General features: G+C 38.4%; 1 protein-coding gene across 1 annotated transcript in view; it reads right to left on the bottom strand.

Moving 5' to 3' along the window:
- Positions 1-22,323, bottom strand: part of CEP85L (centrosomal protein 85 like) — a 117,601-nt gene that overhangs the window by 77,407 nt on the left and 17,871 nt on the right. The gene's annotated exons all lie outside the window — the stretch shown is intronic.

Raw genomic sequence — 22,323 nt, 5'->3', positions numbered from 1 at the left:
TCCTGGGAATTGGTCAAAAAACAAAGACCCTGGGATGATGTGCCATGACAGCAGTATTCACGCTACACGTGTGTTCCCCCCTACCTATCTGTTTACAAATTGGACTGGCCTTAGCGCAGCACAGATAAACCAATGAGCCAACTGAGACATTTCAAAACGAACAGGCAGGAGGCCAGCCCTAGCAAAAAAGCCCTGCAGAGACCTACTCAACACCTCTGGATGCAAAAGCATGCCTTTGCAGTAGCAGTCACAGGAACAGTTTCCATTTGGTTAGTTTGTTTTGGTCGGGTGGGTTTGTTTGTTTGTTGTTGTGGGATATTTGTTTGGTGGGGTTTTGGTTGCGTTTTTTTGCTGCTGTTGTTGTGGTTTTGTTTTTACTGTCAAGAATCTTCACCATTCCCTTTACATATTATTTCAAGTTTACTATGTCAAAATATAAGAGGTGAATGAATGGAGGAAATCTCTGCAAATAAATCTCTTCCAAAGAATAAACAAACACAAGCATGCATCACAGAAAGCTGTATCAGAAACAGAAGCGCTGCAAACACAGGAGAGAACTGTTTCGACATTTAACAAGTTCTGTATAAGAAAGCAGGCCAAAATTGCTCATAGTATTCCTAAACATTACTTGTTCATAAAGTGCTGTGTTTGTACAGCAGGAAACCAAAACAAAAGAATAACCAACAAAAAACTTAGTAGAAGCAAAATATAATACTGAAGTAAGACAATGATAAATACTAAAATACTTAACTGCCAGTAAAGTGAGTTGCCTATGTCTCATCCACCACTGCAAAGCAAAAAGTCACATGGTGTTCAGAAACAAGTTCATTCAATGTTATTCTGAAAAAAGATAAAAGCGCACTGGCTTCCAGCACCACCAGTTACCACACTGGCAGTATCAATCAGGACTGTTTTACACAAGGGGACAGTAAACTCTAAGTCAGTTCTATTTTATTTCAAACTAATTCCTGTAATCTACTGTGCTTCATACCAAATAGAATGCAAGTTGTACCTACAAATTTTTAGAAGTAGGGGTCATTTAAAGTCTACATAATTCACTAAGACCATGAATAGTTCATGCCTGAATAATACAAATGCAAACTTAAAAGGTTGCAGCTGTGACAGAATCTTTAAAATCTGAAGCAATTTTATTGTTTTTACTACTTCCCTTCAAACAGTATCATCATAGAGTAAGATGTGTGATGAAACATTGATCAAGCTACTACCCCTGAGCAGTATTATTGTAGAGAGATGGGAGAAGGAATAAATGGTAGGTCAGCCTCAAAGATCTCCTACAACCTACAGAAATCAAAAAATACTACAAGAGCAGTTTAAAGGATTTTTAGTAAATGGAGCAGAAAGCAGTGCTGGCAACAGTGAAAAGCTGTACACATAAGTACCAGAGCAGAATACACACCCAAGGAAGGAAATGCAGAGGTAACACTGAGTTCCAGCAAATGGTAAACAGCTTCTCTGATACCCTTACAAATAAAAGGAATATTACATATGTATGAAAATATTTTAACAGAAACTTGCCTAACATATCCCAGCTGACTTACCATGAGCTGGCCACTCGGTATCACCTTCATTATCCTCTTCTACAGTTAATGATTTTCCTTTTTTCCATTTGCAACATCTCACTCATTTCCACAACCCTTCCAGCAAACTCAACTTCTCCCTTATTTGCCAGAGAGGTGATAAGGCCACAACAATCCTACTTAATTTAAGAAGCGAGGATAACACTCCCAACTTTCAAAAAAGTGGGAGTGGGAAGTAACTATGTTCTGAAGTTTGGTTAATGAAGCTTAACACAGTCATTGTCACCGAACAAGAAAAAAGTTGTAATTTTCTTTTGCTCAATAACAAAGTATTTACTCGTAATGAAAGTTATTTACTTGTTAGTTACTAGTTAGTTTACTAGTTAGTTACTTTACTTGCTCCAGCAGGGGGATTGGACTAGATCTTTCAAGGTCGCTTCCAATCCCTAACATTCTGTGATTCTGTATTTCCCTATTTTCATACTATTTCAGTCCTGTTTTCAGCTTACCACATAAAAAAGTTGCCCTTGTTTCACTCAGATTTATCTGCTTCTCCAGAATACAGTACTGACAAGGAACACAGCCTATAAAAGTTACTAATTCAACTGTATTCAATTACAGTAGTTATGGTACTGAAATATTGTTTCAGGAGTCTGCTCTTTGAACACCACTCATTAGAACACTGCATTCTCCAGCTTGATTTATTCAAAAAGTGGTGCCCCATAGTTGAGAGGTCATCACTGTACAACATCAGGTTTCTACCACACTTTCCAAAATGGCAGACTTGGCAAAAGTCTCATTAGGGAAGCTGCTAGATTCCAGCAACAAGAACAAGCAATTAAATGATACAGTGGACCACATGAAAGGACAGCATCTTCGTATGATGTCGCCTTAGCAGTACAAATCAATCTCTGCATTCCAGTGGCCATTTCAAGAGCCAAAATTCCTAACTCCATCAGTTAAGTTAGATGACAAGAGGCAATCTGAATATCTTCCTACACAATTGTACACAGGCGATCAAAACTGAATCAATGCCAAAATGAAGCACGCAACTAAGACTATATATTTGCTTTCTGAGGATCATACATTATCAGCTTAAAAACGACTACACACGAAAGAGACAAGCTCAGTAGCCTTAGTTTTCTCATATGTTCCAATGCAGTACGGTTTGAGGTTAAAGTTGCCAATATTAATTGAAGTTAAAAGACATTTGGCAGAATGACCTGTCATCCAAACCACCCCTCATTAAAAATTAATGTACATTCCCTTGAAATGCAGAGCTGATTTTTTTTTTTTTTTGGTGCAAGAAGATAGCAGGTCAAATGATCCACACGCTGCTTAAAAAAAAAAAAGGTTCCTTTAAAGTAGCTGTTCGGCAGTATCAATTATCTCAAGTCTCAAATAATAAAACCTTTACAATGTATTTCAAAAAGTAAAGCTCAACACAAACTCCTAACAGCATTTTGTGTTTTGCAACAGTTGACTTCAGGGAGAGCATACCAAGCTAATGCAATAGTTTTTGATAGAGGAAGCAAGTACAAACTCCACAAACAAACAAGAAAAAGCCAACACCTATGAGTGGTACAGTAAAACTCCTGGGATTTACTGTAATAAAACTGAGGTTTTAACAGGCACTACGTATACGCAAGCAGTCGGAAAAAAAATTAGAGAAGAAAACCTCCAAGCCCCCAACATATCACACAGACCCCAAGTACAGCCATACTGCTTAAGGGTTTTTAACATAACTGGTATTTTACCATTTAATACAAAATAGTACTGCCTACTAATATTTCTGTGCTGTGACAATTTGCCTAGAAGTATCTAGGCTAATAATACTCAGATGGGGAACCCACAACTCCAGAAGAGAAACATCCTCAAACAAATTTAATAACTTCCTACTTTTGAGCCAGATCTGGGTCAAATTAGCTCGCTCACATGAAGCCCATATTCAGAAGACAATTTAACAGGGAGCTGTAAAGAAGAGTAGCACTGTACAGAGGTGGGAGGCTGCCCCTCCAAAATCAAGTCAGGTCTCAGTCCTGTGACAACAAGGACGGCTTCAAAGTAGCACACAGTTCAAAAAGCAGCAGCAGAGATGTTTTACAGTAAAAGATTATTCAACAGAGAAAAATCATTACAGCAGAGTCAACTACTGCAAGATTCTATTCTGTTTTCCCCGCTGTACTCAATTATTCCAGATGCCCATGTCAGAGAAATGTTGAAGTAGAGATTCATTAAAGCCCACAAGGCAAATACAATACTATGGGGTATTTAACTGAGGCAGAAAACATTTCACCGACTGTATCTGATCAGAGCCAAGAGTAAACAGCAGGTAAGCCCAAGAGCAAATTTTTATTCTGTGTCAGTCAATGGAAACATTTTTTTTTTTTATATAACTACTATTGGCCCAAGCTTTCAAAGTGCATCCAAAATGAAAACCGGGTTTCTGAATCTGATTTGTCTGCTAAATTAATCTACAAAGACAAAGGCTACCTTACATAAAATGTCCTTAGATGAGAAAACTGAGCATGTTAAGATCAAAGTATGTCCTAAAAGAATGAACTCTTTTTACCACAATATAACCAACCTTTTGATTTATGCATTTTGCCTCCTTATCCCAAGGACATCACACACCCAGTGTCAAATATAATTGTGATTTCTGGAAATACAATAAAGGATGCTCTGAACCATAATTTTCAAAGTTAAACTTTCACAGTAGTAACTGACACACACACACAGATGCCCCCCCCGCCCCATCCTCAGTACTTTCTCTTTGTGTATCCCTCTGCTTACCAGCTCTTCTGCATTGAGCTTTTGTGCTATTTTAAGTGCTGCACATACACAGTGTCTGACAGAAACCTGTGCTGCACGATGTTCACATGTTGCTGTACGAGTACATGTGAGTAACACGCAAATGGCCACCACAAAATAGTAAAAATAATATTATGTGTAATATGTGGATGCTCTATATACACGAAGAGCAGAAACGGAACAAAAAAGAAATTCTGTACACAATAGTATCTATGTTCCTTTTCCAGCAATCTGGAGCTATTTTAAGAAATAGTTATATAACTAAGTAGAACGATTTTTATACTAACAGGTTCTATTTCCCCTCCCCGATAAGAGGATAAAGCAATATTCCAGAACAGTAGCCACGTAATCAGGCAACTGCATTTTGTTGAAATAAAAGTATGAGTGAAAACTTATACTGCCACAGGGATTTTTTTTCCTTTGTGGTTGGTTGTTTCTTTTTTTAAAAGTCTAGATCTTAACTTGCGTTTGCCTTTTTATGAAGGACATCTACAGCTTCCAATTCCATTTTCCAGCAACAAGCACTTAACAGTGAAGACATGCAGAAATCAAATATCCCCCTAGGACCTTCATTAAAAGTAATGGCTAAGGAAAAAAAAAAAAGAAAAACCTACGAATGTCACAATATATCTGTCCTCCCTCCTTTCGGAATCTGCAAGATACCCATGCCACAAATACCATCAACTTCAACAGCCACCAGATACTCCCTCTTGCTGGCATTACTTCTTCACTCCAGCTAGCGATGACTCCAAAAAAACTGGCTCATCAGGGCAGAAATCCACCCCTGCCCTCCAGAGGGGATAAGTCCTGGGTATTTTTCTTCTCTGTAACAGAACATCCAGTAGCAGGAACATACCTACCCCTCCATCTTCCTATTCCAAGACAGAAGCTGCACTATCTCAGGCTCCAAATGAAACTCATTTGTGTTATCACAATGCTCTTACTTCAGATGTCATCTCCAGGAACAGCATTCCCAGATTAGCTAGGCTGATACTCTTCAGCAGAGAAACCACCTCACCTAACACATGAAGGTAAAAGGAGATGCACACAAGGAGAGTCTCACACAAGGAGAGCAAAGAGGAGAGAATCCCTCTAACCCAAGGGACCAGAGCAAAACCTGAGGGTTCCCGCAGAGCACTGTCATTCCATGCAGTTAAAACTGTTGCTGACCAAGGTGTATATCAATACCTTACATTTTATTCATAAGTAGTCAGAAACAGAGCCTACAATTTCATGTCAAGTAACTTTAGAAGGTTAAATCCTACTTTCAGCTTCCAAGGAGACTGGAGTTCCTGGCTAGGTTTTTGAGATTTTTCTCTCTGCTCTTATTAAGATGGTTTTTAGCTTAAAAATATAATATTTAGATTCATCTGGCACCCGTTCTGCTAACCATTAAGCAGTGGATCTCTCATCTTGGTTCACATCTACCAGGAATAGTTCTTTCTAACAGGAGCAGCAGCTTTCATCTTTACACCAGTGTACATAGCGTGGAAGACAGGACATACCCTAATCCTCATTTCCTCTCCCAACCTCATACTCCAACCTCATTTCCTCTCCTGATTTCCCCCAGCTGAGGCTTACATGCAGCAGTCATCCTCCCAGTCCACCTCTGCATTCTCACTTTGGAAGCCCCAGCCCAAAATTACAGAACAGAATAATTTAGGTTGGAAAAGACCCTTAAGATCACCAACTCCAGCCGTTAACCTAAGACTGCCAAGTCAACCACTAAAACATGTCAGTAAGGGCCATGTCTACAGGTCTTTTAAATACTTTCAGGGATGCAGACTCCACCACTTCCCTGGGCAGCCTGTTCCAATGCCTGACAACACTTTACTGGGTGACCCTTCCAAGTATCACACAGGCTTCTGTACAACAAGATGGGCTGTCTGTCCATCTCCTTCCACCTTCCTCCTGCTGCAGGCAAAGGTCAGGTCAGTTCACCAACCACAGTCAGCTTGCTGCAGCACTGCCACTGCTAGGTACCGCTTGGAAGTGGTTAACGTACCACAATCAGTTTACTTAATGCACTTTGGGAACGCCTGCATCAAGATCTAATCCCTTCCAAGGGCCAGAAATCTTTGCCAGGAATCCCAAAAATTCATCTGCTGCCTCAGGAATAATGTAGCTCACTGGGGAAGTCTCTCCCCTTCAGATGCTGATCCTCTAATGGTGAAAGACTGATATCTTAACAGTAGCTTATACTCAACTGGAATAGGTCTGCTGAGGACCTAACAGTCTTGGTCTACCTAATTACTTACCAAGACATGGGAAAAACCAAGGTACTAAAACAAACTAATTGACAAACAAACAAACAAGCCCACCCCATAACCTAAAATAAATACACACAAGAGCAAAATACAATATTGCAGAAGTAGATCCAGCTATTTTCTACCTTTTAAATTCTTAGTTTTGTTATTCTACCCTTCATTTACTATACAAGACACTCTACTTACATTCATGTTTCTTGGACACCTTAGGTCTCAGGTAACAAATCAACAGTATACTCCCCATGTAGGTTACCATCTGGAACCCAGCTCAGGTCAGAGGATTAACCTTAAACTGGATTTAAGCATAGCTATATATCCTACAGAAGAAGTCACATTTTATACTCCAAAAATTAAGCATTGTTTACTTTGTTTCTCAAATGAAGAACAGGAACCGAAGTGTTACAAGAAGAAGCCTCATGTCACTTAGTAAACCTCACCTGCTTCCTCCCACCTCTCTCCACTGAGCAATAGTGGCTACCCTGGTATAATGTATATATTTTAGACTTTGCAAATTCAAGCAGAACAAAAAGGAGAAATAAACTGGGGTGCGGGAGTGGGAGGGTGGAAGGGAAGACTCACCTGGAATTCTCAGCATTTTCCTATAGCAACCAAAAAATTGATACTTGCCAAAGGAACTTGACGTTCCTATTACCAACAGGGACATCTCTGAAAGCAACAGCAGCAAGAAGATACAGTAAAGTTACTAAATTCCATCCTACAAAACTGATTTCAGTATAAAGAGATGTGGCAAAAGCTCGATTTTCCTGCACCATCTCAATTTTACCCTGTTGACTCTAGCTTCTGATATTTTCTTTTTTTTTTTCAGACACGTCTGTGAAGCCATAATATTAAGACCAACAATAACTGTAGTTCCATTTCTAATACATAATTTCTCTACAGTGTAAATCAAAGGAGAGGGATTCACATTTCTGTGACACACATACAATCCTCCCTCAAAGATTTCCACCTTCCACACACACTCCAAGGACTTAATTTTGCTCTTTTCGGAGAACAGTTGATAGTCCAAGCAAACGTTAATAACGCACTGGTAAAATTAACAGTGTTAATTCAGAGGCTACAATTAGAACTGAATATTACACTCTTAGAAGGATTTCTGTTCTGTAAAAAAAACAAGCCTGCCCTCCAGAAGGGAGCTATACTTATATGTCCACCAAAGACAGTTTTAAAGGCTGGAAGTTGGAGAGGGGAGGAAAAAAAGAAAAACAAAATAAAACAAAAAACAAAAAAACACCAAAACACAAAAAAACCCACACCAAAATAAAAAAAAACAAACCCCCAAGCAACAAATCACCAAAAACCATCACCAACCACTCTCACACATTACCATCTGAATTATATTACTATATTAATCTGAAGTTTTCCTGGAATCTATATGCAGATCTTACTGCTTCCTAGCGTTTCTTCACCTGATAGTAGTCTGTTTCCGAAGTAATGATAGTTATATACTATTCATCTGAACCTGTATATTTTTTTAGAAATATTCTGAAAATTGAAGGCCATTTGTGTACTTCAAAAAGGCTGGCTGAAACATCCAACTTTATCTATAACCATCTTTAAACAAACGGATAACAAATTAGGGGAGAAGTGCATAATGTCTTTTATCCCAATAAATCAATTAGCTTTGCAAATAATTTCTTAAAAAAACAACAAAAAAAAATAATCAACACACACCAAAAACGTTAACAGCAATTTACTGCCTCTCTATTCTTTCACTGGCAATTAATTTCTAAAAAAGTTATAGTTTGTCCACCCATTGCCTACACCAGAGAGAAGATAGAGTTTAGTGCCCTCACATTACTGTGATTTGAAAAATGTTATGAACTAGCACACTAATTAAATGAAAGTGACAAATCCAAAGAAATCATGAGAGAAATGCAAGTCATTATTATGATAAAATGATTTAAAAGAATGTTTCTCATCCTGAAAGACCAGAAGTTCCTTTGCCAGTTTACATATATGACAGGCACCATTTGGCCCACCAAATCCATCCTCCCTGGTATGAAACACAACACTTGCTACAAATGATATAAGCAGCCTCAGATTAAAAGACTTGATCCACTGTAGAGAACAGAACTGTAACCAACCTCCAATTTGTGTGTTTGAGATAATTTCTGTAGTCTTACAAGATAAAACATACTAACGCATTCAAAACATAAAGATCACACACACACACACACCCCCCATAATTCTAAAAATCAGTTTGGTATCTTAATTCCCAGCAGTGTGGTTTACCTACCACCTGAATGGGATGCTGATTCAATGCCCACATGCCTCCCTGAACACCAACTGAATCCCCAGCATTACTGAGCACAGCCTCCATGATTAAACAAGGCATATCATACGATATGAGAAATGCAGAGTTATTTTAAGTGCTGCTACCTGGAATGCTACCCAGTCTTCTCAGCACTAACTCCTAGACAGTATTAAAAAAGAGGGGTTCACTGTTTACAAACAACTAACTAGCTTGAACACAATTACTTCTCCCCCTCCCCCCAAGAGTTTGGTGATCAGTTCTCTCTGCACCCCATGAAAATGAGAAGACAGAGACTTTGTATGTCCATTTCGTTTTCTGATGTGCAGTTATGAGCACGGAGCCAGAGGTGGGAGAGCAGAGAATGTTTCAATTGCTGCCTTTGATAATGGAAAGAATTTAGTGTTTACGAATTTATTTCCAGTTGTTGGCTCATATATTTGGATATTTATAGTAGTTATCTCTATGGCAGCCAAGCACATTAGCAGTGCTCTGACCCACGCAAAACAACACAAAACTATTTCTTCTTCACTCTCCAACCTACTAAGAAACACCTCAGTTGAGGTATTACAAGCACAGCATGTTCCAGAAATTAAAAACAAAACTCTTAAAAAGCTAGACTCAATTTCAGATGTTACTTTTTGATCGAAACAATCAGGGAACAAAGTATATCATAACAGCTGGTGTGAGAGCCAACAGCTTAGCAGGACCTGCTCTCTGGCTCTGAAGTCAAGTCAGCTCCATAATCACTAGCTCACAGAGTCTGAATCATCCACTTACAACAAGTATTTCAATTAAAAAAAAAATTAAATTTGTCTAATGATGTTAATAATTGAAGTCATCTTTCACCCCAGAGAAACACGAGAGCGCCATTTTGCACAATGCAGTACCTAATGTGTTCTCCAGTGTTACCTAATAGTACCAGTAAAGCCCTAACGTAGCAAACCCTAATGGCATCGAGCCCACAGCCAACTACCAGGATGAAACCTGAAACTCTGCAAGAGTTGCAATTTTAGAAACTACACACAGATCTTCACCACTGAAGTGATAGAAGGCTACTAATGCACTTCAGCCTTAGAAGAGAGATTGACACAAATTATTTTTGATAAATCAAAGCTAACATGCTTCACATTCTCTGTAAAATATTTCTTATAATCAAGCACTGGTCAATTCACTTGTGCATCCTGGACTAGCATTTGTAGGCAGATTAGGCACAATTATAATATTGAAATGATGGAGCAGTAGAAACAGAACCGTTTTAATAACATCATTATAAATACTGAATGCAAGGACAGCTCCTTAACAGAAAGCCCAAATATTTATCCTTTCTTTACTACACTTTATTTTTAGATTTTTATTTATATTCTCACTTATTATGGGCCAAAAAGATCAGCAATGTTAGAAAAACAAGCATGTTAACTGTGCTGTACATATATGCACACACAAAAACTCCCATATAATTTCATTAATATGCATTATCTATATAAGCACATATAAAAGAAATTGATTTAACCAGCCTCACAAATCCGCATGTTTTGGAGGAAAAAAAATAAATATAAATCCATGTTTCTCTGATAAACATCTTCTGAAACACGGAACTCCACCACACGTCTCACAGGCTTCATCAAGTCCCACACCTGCCTCCCAATAGCTGGAATAATACCCACTCATGTAAGCAACAGTCTACTTAATGTTCTTCCACTATTACAGTAAATTAAGGGTATACTACTCCCATGGGAGTACAGTACTTCCAAAGTCATATAAACAAGAACTGTTGGCAGTAAGTAACATGGTTTATTAATTCTACTAGGCTATGCTACCTGCCAGAACTAACAAAGTAAACATTCATATATATTCATAATATTCCTGCCTACTCTCAAATTCTGATTTCATTCCAAATGTTCAGAAGCACTTCTTAAAGAGTTTCTGAATTCTTCACTTTCATCATCTCTTCTGAAAATATTCCATTCCCATTTCCATTGAGAATTAAACAAATTTTCATCTCTGTCAAAAATTAAACTCATGGGCAAACCCAAAGCCTGCCATTTTTGCTATTTACTCATAGTGAATATATACCCTATATACCACATTTTTGTTTCCTGCAAGGGTTTGATTATATCATTTAGTGGTATTAGTCTTAACATGTAGAAAAACATTGCAACTCTCCCAGACAATCTCATTTTACAAAAGACGACTGGGGGGGGGGGAAAGGGGCAGCAAGGAAAGAAGGACAAAAGTATTACCACACCATCTCATAAAGGTATTCTAAAAGCAGAAATCCCACCAGGATAAATCCAGGTCTATTTCTTCTCTTATTTATATCACATATTATTCTTTTTAAGTCAAAAAAATATTCTCGGTAATCAAGTTTTACAAGAATTGAGTCATTAGTAACATCAGAAGTTATGACAAAGACCATAAAACAGGAAGACCTTTCACCACTTTCCTTTTTTTGAGGAACTGACACTGAAAGAACAGAAAAGTAACAAACATGATCGGTTGTGCAGGTCCAGCTAATCCAGCTGAGCATCCTGGACTGAAGTTCTCTGCAACAGTCCCTGCAGCACCAAGGAGTAAGCTCATTTGAATACCTGGCAGAGATAATAGAGGTTTGTTTCATGGCAAGGTTTGAATGTGGAAAGCACACCTATCCTGTGGACTACTCCAAGTCAGATTTGTTTTCCCGCTCTTCTCCCTCAGTCCCATCAGGAGAGAAAAGATGGGGCAGTAATGAGAGCTGACCAGGAACAAATACTGAAGCTGGTGACACTGATGGGATTTGAAAGTAAAGAGAAAGTAAAATAAGATCAAGTTCACGCCACGTGTCACAGGGACAGCCTGTTTCCAGTTCTACAGAAGCCATGAATTGCTTCACTTCAGATTTTTTGGAAGCCATATTAGATAACAGATACAGAAGCAACCACCACAGAAAGTGCGACTGTTTTCTTCACTGGGGATTTTTTTCATCATGAGTATTTTTTATTCTGGTCTAGATCGGGCAAGAGAGTTCTTCTTCCACAACCAGTATCACCCAACAGAATCAACTTTCCCAGCGTAACTTACAAACTCACAGAAAAGCCATGATTTCCGAGACCTGCAAACACTCTGGCCTTTCACTCAATTCCTTTCACTCAATTCGTGGATCTACGACATCAGATTTGCATCAGCGTGAAAATAACCACGTTTTGGGGGTGGATCTTTATACCCTGAATAGCTTATTTGTTTTAGTTCTCCTCCCAGATAGAGAATAGCAACACTCTATACCAATAAGACTTGTGTATGCATAAAAGTAGAAAGTCAGAGAGTTTATACATCCTAATTCACAGCTTAGCACCTATTCAAGTTAATTTTAGATCAGGAAACTTAGATAACCTAGAGAAACCACTAGTGTGCATTACACACACACACACATTTGGCACAGTAATAAAGACAGTCTGATTTAAAAATCATTGCTTTTAAGAATCCCATTAAAACACAAACTCAAATAAAAAGATCATTTTATTATACTAGACAACCTTTTTTCTCTTTACCAAACGACGTACTAAAAAACCATCTCTATGAAGAATATCATTCTGATTTTCATTGTTATTAGAAGAAATTTCGAAAAAGTTGTACAGAGGACTGCTAGAAGTTTTTCCTTTAGAGGGAATAAAACATTGCATTTTTTCTTGCCAGTCATCTTTCTCCCTCTAAGAACACACATAATCTTATTCTTACATATACAGGTAAATTGCCTGTTTTGATTTATTTTCCCTCATCTTCCTACTTAATAGACATCTTAAAAAACAATACACACACAGAAGATACTCTTTAGATCTATGCAACTACCATTTCTGACTAGGGCTGCATCAGAGCACTCTTTTGCAGAAAAAGCTTGAATATTCACTAAAAAGCTACTTATTGCATAAGTTTTATTTGTTTTCATAAGCAGAATGAGGAATAAACTTCTCAACCAATTACACAGGATAACTACAATACAGGAATATAAAACTGCAGCGGAAAAACACCATTAATGAAAGCTTTTTACCCTCCCAACAATTTCAAAGTAGCTAAGAGGGCAAGAACATACTTTAAGAGGATTATCATCAATAGAGAGTACTAAAATAAACCAGCAAACCTTCACAAAGTCACCATGAGGTCACTTCATGAGAGGATTTGCTATCTACTGTGTGGCTGGGGAACACTGGAGGATTTCACACTGCAGCAAATCCTTGGGGGTTATATTAAAAATGGAGAAAAAACACCCCCAAAAACAAAAACCAAATGCTAACAACATGGAGGGGGGGACAACACAAACAAACAAAACACACAAACAAAAAACAAACAAACAAAAAAAAAACCCAACACACAAAAACAAGCAAACAAAACGAAGAAATGCTACGCCAAATCAAGACACAAGTTTCCTCTCACAAAGACCAATATTCTGCCATCCACAGAATGAGGCTCAGCTTCTGCCTTGTAAATAAATATCATTTTGAACAAAAAGAAGTCTAGGATTTCTATCCAGATATGACTGACCTAAGCCAAATTAAGGGAAATAAAAAGAACATCACAGGCAGAAAACTGGGGAGTTCAAAGAGCAGCACGCAAGACTTATTACACAAAAAAACCCCACATTTTAAAACCCACTCTTTCAAATTTAAGCATTTTTCAGTATCACTGTCAAGTCACCCTGACACAAAGCAAAGAAAGATACTCTTAAAAGTAAGATATAGCCTAAGGTTTTCTTAGCAACTGGCTTAAAACTGCAGTACATTCAGATGTCTCATCTGTAGCACGATGTTTTTACTGTTGAACTGTCATGTTACAGAGGCAAAAAGAGTTTCTCTCAAATGAAATAGGGCAAAGTAGACAAGGGTCCCACCACTCACCCTGCAATCAAAAGGCTATTTACTGCTACATTTCAATGACCACCCCGCAGCAAGAACACAGGGCCTCCAGTTTTTTAGCGCTTTTTTTTTCCTGGCAGTACCAACACTATTGAAATTGTCCTAGATCTTAACAGAGCCACAAGAAAAATCTTTTTGAACAAGTTCATTTTAGCCCAGTTCTGAATTCAGTGCAGCTCCCAACCCAAGTAACAACTGCTGATTCTCACAACAGGTCACCTGGTGCCACCTGGCACATCCTAATGTATACAGTAAGTAGTTCATATGATGTTGGCAGAAACTGGACCAGAAAGACTTGTCTCTGTGTTTTGTATAACCAAGACTATTCTACAGACTACGTACAGACTTCTTCCAGGTGACTTTAAAATGGCAGCTACAATATTACCTTTTGTACACAGTTATAAAGCTAAATTTCAAATGGAGGAACATCGATCCAGGAGATGTTCTCACTTCTACTCTCCTGATATATTTCATACCAATTCTTCTCGAACACAAGTAGATTTTGAATGAAGGATCTTCTTTCACTGCATCCCTAAAATCTCATTACTGATAAGAACAAAGAACAGTAAAATTATGAGCTATCCAATAAATCAAATTCCCTTATACACCTCTGCATTGGTAAGTCATCTTCTTTCCATTAAGACCAAATGTTAATGATACTGGTCAGTGCTCAATTTTCTTCCATCTCAAATACTTGTATTTACAATGAATTAATGACATGCTACTTTCACATCTGTATTTTTAGCTGAAAATAAACATCTGTTCGGGTTTCCAGTTCTTGGGTATTACAAGTACTTCAGTCTACCTAAAGAAAGACACAAATCCTCAAGTCTCCAAAACCTCAGGAAAACCATATTGAAGCGTTCGGTACAAAGGGCCATAGATTGTAGGTACTGTGGAGATAAAAGAAGAGTGAACTTCAAAAGCAACATAAGAAAGTAAAGTGATGACCATCAACTCCAGGAGCTTTACAAATGTCTAAGAACAACAAAAACAGAGCAGAGAATATTTAATAACACAGCACACAGGTGACTGGGGTTTCATCTACTCCAATCCCTCTGCCATGAGCAGGGACATCTTCAACTAGATTAGCTTGTTCCTCTACTTATAAATCAAAAAAAAAGATAACTTCTAATTACTGTAATATTACCTAAAACTAGAATAACTTACTACGAAGACTAAACAAAGATTATTCTTATAGATCAACAAATCCTTTTAGGCTAGACAGTCCTTGTTTTTCTAGGTCTATTCCAACCTCTGCTCATCTCAAATTACATGTCCTAGTTACCTCTTCAACCTAAATGAAAAATACACATGTATAACTTTTTAATTCAACTCCTAAAAAGATATTAAAGGAGAAGTACAACAGAAAAAAACCCCCAGCACCCTCTGTAATCAACTGAAAGGCTGCTGTTAGCTCAATATAACATAAAAACACTAATTAAATCCAGCATCATCTCAATTCATAGTTTTCATACATTCAAATTTGGCAAGCGCACATTTAAAGGACACTTTCTAGCATGAAGTTGTGCCCTTTCAGGGGCCAAGAGACCTCTGTGACTGACTATACTTCTACAACACAGACTTGCATGCCTGCAGCTGACACAGTCATTATCATAGCAAAATCTTATCTGACAGCCCTTTAAAAGGAAGAAAATAAAAGAGAAGTCTTTTGTCATGTCTGCACTGGGAAAAACTCACATCAACCTTCCTTCTAAATTTGACTGGGCCAAAAACATTTAAGATGGTAACAAGAAAAAAACATGGTGACAATAATAATTGCTGTAAAAACAAACCAATCAGGGTTCTCCAAGGGATTTAATTTATCATGAGCAAACCTGCACTTAGTTTGCCTGAAAATTAGCAGGCCAGCTGTTACCAAGCATCATTCAGGTGAGGTTACTGCAAAACAAACCCCCATGAGCAGCCAGGCAAACATTCTTGCAGGCTTTTTTTCCCTCAGCAGTCTCCACAATTCAAATTGTTTCATTCCACCCAAGACCTCGGCTAGCTCATCACACTCATTCGCTGCGTATTTCCTCTCTTTCTCATACAGACACTGAATTCCCCTAACCTGAAGAAAGTCAGTGACAAAGGAAGCGAGATGGAGTAACTACACTTCATGTAAGAGTGGGCTCTGCACATTGTTCTTTCTCACTGTTGCCTTTATACTGCCAAAACTGATGTTAAAAAGTCCATCTGACTTACCACAGAAGCATACAAAACCACAAATAAGGCCCTGAAAAAGATTCTCTTTGACAGGGAGCTTTTATGTTCTACTCAAAGTTTTTTTTACAAAAAAGTCCATATCATCAGTACACTGAAATCACAGCTAAAATAAAAGGTGACATTTAACACATTAACTGTACTTACGCTAAAGAAAAAAAAAGGGGGGGTTTATTTGTGCATATATTAAGATAGAAACAGGTCTGTTGAATAAAGGTGAAGAGCAAAGCAGAAGCCCTCCAGAAATAGGTAATGCTGCAAAATTGTTAGACGCCAGGGGTATACAACCCTTTCTATGGGGGATAACACCAGTCTCCTCTATCAAATCCCAAGCTAGAACTCCAAGCAGCAGCAAAAGGTCTTTTCTTGCTCAGCAGCAGGCTATAGGCAACTCACTGCCTACATCCCAAAACTATGGTCTATCTTTACATGCACTACTGCGTCTATAGTGGAAAGGATTTTTAAAAAGTCCTATGTTTTTGGTTTTTTTGTTTGTTTTGTTTGGTTTGGTTTTGTTTTGTTTTTCCCAGATAAGGCTGCAAATATTACTTAAATACAAGCATTAAATATTGAGTAGCTAGAGAAAGTTTCCAGTGTTCATAAACTAGATTAAGGCTCAAAACGTTCTCCCTGCTGCTGCTCTGAAACTGATCTCACTCCTGTTTGCTTCATGAGATCCCAAGTTACAGAGCTGATGAATGGAGGCCAAAGAGGTTTCTTTGATACAACAGTGGCGAGGAAAAGTGTAAAGTCTCCATGAAGTCTCTCAGCAAAAATGTATAATGCTTGGCATGCACAAATCTCATGCTACTAACCTAAATATAGACGAGATAATTGTATGATGCACCTTGTTTTTCCATCAGAATGTCAGATATCCATCACACTCCAAAAATCAGGTTACAGGACATTAAAAACAACTCCAAGATAGCACCTGAGCACAATGCAAATGATATGGATGAAAGAGGCAGAGATTGCACTGAGTTTGGCTGGGACAGAGTTATTTTTCTTCACAGCAGCTCCTATGGTGCTGTGTTTTACACCAGTGACCAAAACAGTGTTGGTGACATACCAGTGCCTTAGCTATTGCTGCAGAGCACTTACACAGCATCAAAGCCTCTGCCACCCCTGCAAGGGGACACACAAGAGGTTGGGAGAGGACACAGCTGGGACAGCTGACCTGAAATACCAGAGACATTCCATACTATACAATGTCATGCTCAACAATAAAACTAGGGGGACAGGTTTTTTCCGAAGTATTTGTTGCTTAGAGACTCACTGGTCATCAGTGCACTGGTAGTGTTTTTGCATCACTTGATTTTTGTTTGTTTTTTCCTCTCACTTATTAAACTGTCTTTATCTCAATCCACAAGTTTGTGGTTTGTTTTTTTGTTTTTTTGTTTTTTTTCCCCGTTGCTTTTGCTTTTCTGATCTTCTCCCCCATCCCACCTGGGAAGAGCAAGTGAGAGACTACATGGACGAAACCAACCACACCATCTCAAACACATTAATTCTGCTATAACTCTAACAGTGACATAGCTTACAAAATATATACAAGTTCATTAGGCAGAACACTCCCATTAGCTGTAGAAAAATCCTACTAGTATTTATGTGAAGCAAACTGAGCACATGCATACTGTGAACTTGCTTCTGTACAGAAACTATGGCTAAAGGCAGCAAAGTGTGAAGTTAAAGCAGCATCTATTTCCCTCTGAAGGACATTCACACACAGAACTAGTGAATGCCTTCAGCATAGTTCGAGCCAATTTCAAATTCTGAGTACGCAGGTTCACACAGGGAGTATTCTACCGGCACATGGGGCAACTTATTTTAGTGCAGACTTATTAGCATCATTTTTTCCTATCCATTAAATCCTGGAAATAGATTACTAAAATTCTAAAAAAACTCATGTTTAAATTTTGTTCAAATCCTACCAAAAAAGCTCAGAAAATAAAGAACCAAGCTCTGAGCACTAATATTTATATTCTCCTCAAAAATACAGACTCTTTATTCTAACAAGGAATGACAGTACCTCTTTTACAAGGAACACAGTCTAGTACAGGCTTAAGTGAAGTGCACACTTTTGATTGTCACAATAAATAATATCCAAGTAACATGATAAAGCTACCGCATAAAGAGAGAGACTTGGCAAGCAGGGAGGAAGGAAAACAAGGAGAAATGCCTCTAACATCACTATTTTCTACCCTCCAGATAATCAAGCTACTTTACAAAACATACTACTACTTGCCAGGATCCAAAGGCATGAAGATTAACCACATCTCAAACAAGCTCAGGGACTTCTCTGAAAATCCATCATCTTCCAAAATTACTGAGCACAGCAGACAATGAGCACCAAGTACACTGGGAGCTCTCAAGATCTAGGATCCTTGTGCTATTGCACCTTTCTGACATTAAAACTGATAACACAAGCTAGTATTAAACCGGTACATATTCTCAATCTTCTTATCTTTAGCAACGCACTAAACTAAAATAACCTCCTCCAAGATACTCTTAACTAGATTTGTCTGCTGAAATCCAATTCTGACTTTCACTATATTCAATAACTGTATTTATTAAATTTTCTTTTTTTCCTTCAGTGAAAAGGAATTAAAGAAAAAAAGGTGTTAGAATACCATGCTGGAGAACTGCTGAAAGAAGAGTGTTTGAAATAGCAAAATCAAATAACTTTGGAGCTGGCTGTACCATGTTCCCTGGCATACCAAGAAACGCTACAGTTGAATTGAACTAATTAGGTTTTTTTAATCAGTTAGAAAGGCAAAATATTCCATTCAAAATGAGAGACAAGATATGCCCCTGGACATCGTAACATTAAAAGAAGTTCCTATTCTATCAGTTAAGCATTCCAGATAAGTCATATCTATACAAAATGCAGTAACAATATATCAAGCATGCTCCATCTAGTCCACAATACTCCCTGAACCACCACGTGGGAAACTCCTCTCCCGAAGGCAACTTCTGTATACAGCTATGCAACAGCATCTCAAAATGTGACCAGATCACACCTATCCAGATCTCTATATGAAAAGAGAAACCATTACCCATCCATCTTAAACCACCATCTCTACCGTAGAGAAAAAAAACAAAACAAAATATTTTTTTAAAAAATGGTTTTTTATAAAACTTAAAGTAGTAGAACATCAGCTCTTATCTCTTTCTTCAATATACTTCACAGTATCACAGTATGTTTGGGATTGGAAGGGACCTCAAAAGATCATCTAGTCCAATCCCCCTGCTGGAGCAGGAACGCCTAGGTGAGGTCGCACAGGAATGTGTCCAGGCGGGCTTTGAATGTCTCCAGAATAGGAGACTCCACAACCTCCCTGGGCAGCCTGTTCCAGTGCTCTGTCACCCTCACTGTGAAGAAGTTTCTTCTCAAATTTAAGTGGAACCTCTTGTGTTCCAGCTTGATCCCATTACTCCTTGTCCTATCATTGTTTGCCACTGAGAAGAGCCTGGCTCCATCCTCATGGCACTCACTCTTTATATATTTATAAACATTAATAAGGTCACCCCTCAGTCTCTTCTTCTCCAAACTAAAGAGACCCAACTCCCTCAGCCTTCCATTTAAAAGACTTCAGAGTGGCACAAAGATAAAAGATCCTCTAAGTGAAAGTTTTCAGAGCTTTATACCTGCGCTTGTTCATCATGAATGAGGCTTTTATCGGCCACCCACCAGCTCTTAACCAGTTCTCAAATAGTACCAACAATCACTTGGTCAAAGTCTGAATTTTAAGAAGCAACCTATATGAAAAGACCTACACATAGCACAGCTGTCAGCTGTTTGATGTTAGGAACCATCTTTTGTCCCTATAAGCACAAGCCACAAACAGCATGTCTGCCAACTTCAGAGTTGCCAGTGAGAAGGCACATGAGAACAAGAAAGTTCAAATAGTCTTCACTGACAGTTGAACATCTGTTGGCCACCAACTAATATCTTCCACAATTCACCCTGAACACACCTTCTACTCTGTCAGAAATGTAGGAAGTTTTCAACAGTTTCAAAAGGCTCTACATTTCACTTCCACCATATTTCTTAACAGAGAATATGACATTTTTCTGAAGACTAGCTGCAATCAATGCCCAAGAGTGAACTATTCAGTCAGACTTGTACAGTAATAACAGAGGTGACTGGCAAGCAGAGGTAAGTCTAAAAAGAATAGAAGCTAGAAAAGAACATATCAAAATATTTTCCTTCTGCTCCATATGGAACACAGTAATTATTTTCATCTCACTCAAAAGCTGATCTGAACCTAGAACCACTTACTGACAGGAAAAAAAAACAACCAACACAACCACATTAACTGTAGTCTACAGAGTGATAAAAATGCTTTTTTACGTGACTCCTTAAATTAAGAGCACGCTGAATTAGAAATTTAAGATCTATTCCACCCGAACTAACAACCCCACATCTACAACTTCTAAATTTCTCTCCTCAGCTTCCCCCAGTGCACATCAACATTGCTCAATTTCAGTAATGAAACTCAACTAGCCATTCCACTTCCTCATTTTCCTACCTTTGCACAACATAATACAGAGACAACCAACTGAACACATTTTAACATAAGATTTCTCTTCCTGTTGTCTTTGTCAAAACCCATCTCCCCTCTAAACCACACAGGTTTGAGCCAAACACAACAGCCACTTGCCATTATTCTTTAAACCCCACACTTTCAAAGAGAATGAATGTTCCTGAAAAGAAGTATCAGTAAGAAGATTAACTTGAAGGAAAACTTGAGATGCAAAGAAAAAAGTAAAAAGTAAAACCAGATTTTACATACATTTGAGCTCTGCTCCCTGTCCCTGCACCACCGTATTTATTAGTAACTACACACCTGCACAAATGAATTCACCTTCGACTTCCAGAATTAAATATTAATTCTGAAATAAGTTTTTGATTTTTAGTAGGCATAATAGAAAGGAAATAGCAAGGCCACATTTCATTCTCTGAGCACTGTTAAAAATTGTGATGATCTGAGACTTGTGAAAAAAATTCCCCTCTGAAAAATCCCCAAAGGCTTCTTCCCAAGCACCACATTGAGAGCAGATGGCCAGCATCAAGTCTGCAATTACTAGTCTGGCCTGGCAGTCCCACAGAGCACAATGATGTTCTTTTCTTTTCGTGGACATGGGGAGGGGGCATCTCGAGAGATGCAGGCAACTAGGTATGGTAGGCAACAGCACTTTCCACTAAAAACATATATATGCATTTGATTTCCGAAACTGTCATGTGCTCCTTCCATTAACTTTCATTTTACATACAGGTTTCCCCTCTTTTTTTCTTTAACATTTTCTCTTCTGCTACTGAAAAGTTTCTCATACAATGTGGCAGGAAATATAACATTAAGGTTATAGTACAAGTGACCATTGTCAAGCATCGCCAGAGGCACAAACATCATGAACTATCTGCTGTTGCAATTTTTCCTTCTTTATTTTACTTCGAGAATCTCCAAAAGCAGCTTGTAACAATGCTCTATTAAAAGCATGCAAATGGACAAAGTTATTAGTTAACTGGTAACAAATGGCTATCAAACTTGTGATTGTACCAGTGTGCCACCCCTCCCATCCCAGCCCCAGGCACAGTTGTTCTGTTCTCCTCTTTAGCCAGGGGACATCTGATGAGATGGTGGTGTTTCATTTCCCCTCCTTCCTCCCACCCTTCAAATGGGGAAGCCCTGAAAGGGGGAGGGGAGGAGAGAACATGTTTTCAATTCAAATGCTGCATCTTCAAATACTGTTGTGCAACACTTGGGTGAGTCTGATTGTACCCCTCTCTCCATATATATATATATATGTATATATACACATACATACATACACACACCACGAGAGAGCTTTACTCCTCCTGTATCTCTTAACAAATACGAAAAAAAAAAAAGTTATTAATGCGGAAGCCTTACTGCTATTTACTACTTCAGTTTTATGCACAACAATTTGAGTATTTGACTAAAACTTTTTTTTTTTTTGCTGAAGCCAATAAAGGTTTAGAAATGAAAGTGAGGAGAAAGCAAGCTGTGACAACTGTCCTATGGAGTTCCCTTCCAACTGACAGCTTCAACAGGAAGAGTATGGAAAGGATTTCCTCATGTGCAAAGGGGCCCGACAGACTGAACTGAGGCATTCCGAGCTCTCCTCAGGAATGCTCAGCCCCCCTGTAGAGACTTTTGTCTCCTACATGGCTTCAGCATTGCATACTTCATTTCTACTAATTCTTCCTGTTCTTCCTCATTTCAGCTACCTCTTTCAAAACATTTATGAGGCATAGAAAGTTGCTGGAGAAAAGTGTATCACGGTTCTGCTGTCAC

This window comes from Patagioenas fasciata, chromosome 3 (genome assembly GCF_037038585.1).
Source record: "Patagioenas fasciata isolate bPatFas1 chromosome 3, bPatFas1.hap1, whole genome shotgun sequence".
Classification (NCBI taxonomy): domain Eukaryota; kingdom Metazoa; phylum Chordata; class Aves; order Columbiformes; family Columbidae; genus Patagioenas; species Patagioenas fasciata.
This window is presented reverse-complemented; position numbering and strand designations above follow the sequence as displayed.